Below are 3406 nucleotides of genomic sequence, written 5' to 3'. Positions count from 1 at the left end.
TTTTCCTTCTACCACGTTATTAATCGCCAGGAGTATTGAAATATGTTACAGAAAGGGCCAATTCTCACAGAAATGGTCGGCAGCCGCGAGGAAAAAAATTACAGCATTTCACTCCGGAGCACAGACATGAAGAATTTGCAGAGAAATTTGATTTGCAAGTGGAACGTCAAACAGAAGGGGCCACGCAATGGAATTAGGCATTTATTCATAAAGCATATGATTTGCAGGATAGAAAATGCCCATATGCTTGATCTATAATATCAGAATGTCAAGTCAGTCCCTGAAGAATAAAACGAGAAAAAAGATTTCAACACAAAGCATCTTTTTTTTAGAGTCTCATTCTAAACCTACCTTCATGTATAAAAACATGAGACCGGGAGGGGGAGGAATCCCACCCTACACTGTACAGAAGTGAATGACATAATGTATTACTTGGTGTGCTGTTTACAATTAAATGCATCCATTCATCTTTCTCTCGGGGTTCTTATTGCCACCCGTCACCAATGTGTTTGAGTGCTTTCCATGAAAAATTCATTAGGTAAGATCTGAGCATATTTCATAAAGCCTCCACTTCTCCTTTGGAGTTTGGGAGAGAAAAGGCCGCCCTAACATTTTTGCTTGAGCTAGGATTTTGCTGTGGCTTCGCTGATCAATCAATTTCACATAGTCCTCCCTTCACACTGCTGTACGCAACAGTGTTTTTTAACTTGACGTCTACAGCTTTCACAAGATAGCTTTGCTGCACAGTGTGTATTATGGCCACTTAACCTCACAGGGCCAACATCCGCATAGATTTCAGCTGCCTTTCTTCATTCATGAGCATTGTCAACTTGCATGAGCAATGTAAGTAACTTGTGACTTGGTGGCAAACGTTTTTTTTTAAAGCCGGGCAGCTCGTGTAATCTGGGAGGCACATGTGATGTTTTGGATAGAGTTGAAATTTGTGACCAAGATGAAAAAGAACTAAAGTCATGAGGGAAGCTGAACTCCATGGGTATAAAAAAAAGTCCTTTTGGAAGCCTAAAATAAGAGAAAATATTACTCAAAAAAATTTTTTTTTCTTTATGTAAAGGGCTTACCTTTGTGTAAGCCCTATGGGACTCCTTGGTCACATGCCACCTATCTTGGTGGTGTATGTCTAAATACGGAAAAGGAGCAGAGAGTTTTCCAAAAGGGGATTATGCACCGTTTCCACCGGATCCACCCTGCCTCCTCTCTGCCCCCAGTTACATAAGAACATAAGAACAGCCCCACTGGATCAGGCCATAGGCCCATCTAGTCCAGCTTCCTGTATCTCACAGCAGCCCACCAAATGCCCCAGGGAGCACACCAGATAACAAGAGACCTCATCCTGGTGCCCGCCCTTGCATCTGGCATTCTGACATAACCCATTTCTAAAATCAGGAGGTTGCGCATACACATCATGGCTTGTTCCTCCCTCTCCCTGTCCAGAAATGACAGCATTCCTTCCACTCCCTCCCCATTCCTGCCACCGTTCGCCCCCACTGCTGTCTTACCTGCGCAGATAGTATCTTTGCCACTGACAAAACATGTAGCTGCCAACAACTGCACTGGCAACCTTGTTATGTTTACTGGCAATGTTTGGGACCAAGACAATATCATGCAAGGCATGCTGGGTCCAGGCACTTCTACTACTGGAATACGTGTTCTCCTGGTGGCTCTATCAGATAATGGTTGGCAACCTTCAGTCTCCAAAGACTATGGTATAAGCCTACAGCACCCGGTATTCCCAGGCGGTCTCCCATCCAAGTACTAACCGGGCCTGACCCTACTTAGCTTCCGAGATCAGACGAGATCAGGCACATGCAGGGTAACAGTTGCTGCATTAGGCTGTAAGTCAAGAATGAGCACAGCAGGCTATGGCTTCAATCCTGTGCATGCTCCCCTTGAATCAAATCCTGCTTTTGAAGAAACAGCCACCTCCAAGTTCTGTGAACCGTCACTAAATTATGACTGTTTTGGTGGTTTTTCCTCCCTCCTCAATTTTGGATTGCATAAGGAGAGAGCAGTAAAAATGACGAATGACCTTGACAAAAGCAAATGCAACACGTCGCATTTATACATTATACATATACATGTGAAGCCTTTCTGTAAGATTCAATGTGTCACACGCAGAGCAACTGGGCCGCACATGTAGAACCCTGAAACAAAACTAACATTTTGACCATCAGCTGTTTGGTGAAGGGATGGACTGAATCAGTCAGTAGGATTCCAGCTTTTCAAAAAAGGGGTGGTTGTGAGATCAGGGATGGAAACTACTCCATCTCTTTGAACACATAGTTCCTCATCCCAATGGAGAATATGCACATGGAAACTTGCTTCCGCAAGAATGTAGGTCTCTAGTGCATTGCGGTAGCACCTATTGCAATTTCCCTTTCCTCTGCATGAAGGAGGTTGAACACAAGACATCTACACAGAGGTTAGAGATTTTAAGGGTTATAGAGATATAGATTTTAAGGGTTAACCTAACTTCTCCTCAGCTAAGAAAAACACTTGAAATTAGGAGCCAAAATTGTGACTGGTTTTCTGTTAAAACCAGGATAGGAATGTCAAGATGACCTGCAGAGAGAGAAAAACATGTGCGTCATAGCTTTCCCAAAAGGAACATTCCAGGGTCTTGTGAAATCAAAGTTGCAGGCCAGAACTTCTCCATACATGGCTAACAGACTTCTCAGTTAGGGCTGGAACCATGCACCAGTATGCCAAATAAGGAGAGGGAAATGACATGTATATCACATGGGTCACTTGTTTGTGACAGAGTATAAGTAAAGGAGTTTTGGGTGTGGTTCGGAGAGAAATCAAAGATCCACCATGGGGTAACTTCGAACCTGTATCCATCCTAATCTATTCTTAATCTGTAAATAGCATGTAAATAAATTTTCTATATGCTTTTAAAGGAGTCTATGTCTGCTTAGCATTTGACCCAGAGACCAAGTCCCAGAAAACTCTCTATCAGAAAAAAAAAAAGCAAGGGTAAAAATATGGACAACCTGCTTATAATAACCTGCTTATAATAAGCTGCATCTGAGGATGATTTGCGCATTAAATGCAACAGTGGCTTCATTTCTTCTTCAGCCATTACCTTATCAAAATTATGACTGTGTTTCTGTTAACTGAAGCAACTCCTGCTATGACAGCTGAGATCTTAAAATTCTTTTACTCCGAAGCACAAATTTCACGGCATGGTGCATGAGTTAAGTTGCGTTTTATTTGTTGACTTGCTTTGACAAGTTGTTTCCCCCTTGCTCCTTTCTTCCCTTGTCAAAGGGAAAAGTATTGAACACTCTGTCAGTTATTTTGCATTTGGTTGCATAGTGAAAAGCTTGCAACCGAAGGACTGGCTGACTGGTGGAGCCGTTCAAATCAATATGTGAAGTTCAAACCC

At 42.6% G+C, this 3406-nt stretch overlaps 1 pseudogene; it reads right to left on the bottom strand.

The window, feature by feature from the left end:
• Positions 1-1729: 1729 nt before the first annotated feature.
• Positions 1730-1849, bottom strand: LOC136638438 (5S ribosomal RNA; annotated as a pseudogene).
• Between the last annotated feature and the right edge of the window lie 1557 nt (positions 1850-3406).

The sequence above is a fragment of the Tiliqua scincoides genome, chromosome 1 (assembly GCF_035046505.1).
Source record: "Tiliqua scincoides isolate rTilSci1 chromosome 1, rTilSci1.hap2, whole genome shotgun sequence".
Classification (NCBI taxonomy): Eukaryota; Metazoa; Chordata; class Lepidosauria; order Squamata; family Scincidae; genus Tiliqua; species Tiliqua scincoides.
This window is presented reverse-complemented; position numbering and strand designations above follow the sequence as displayed.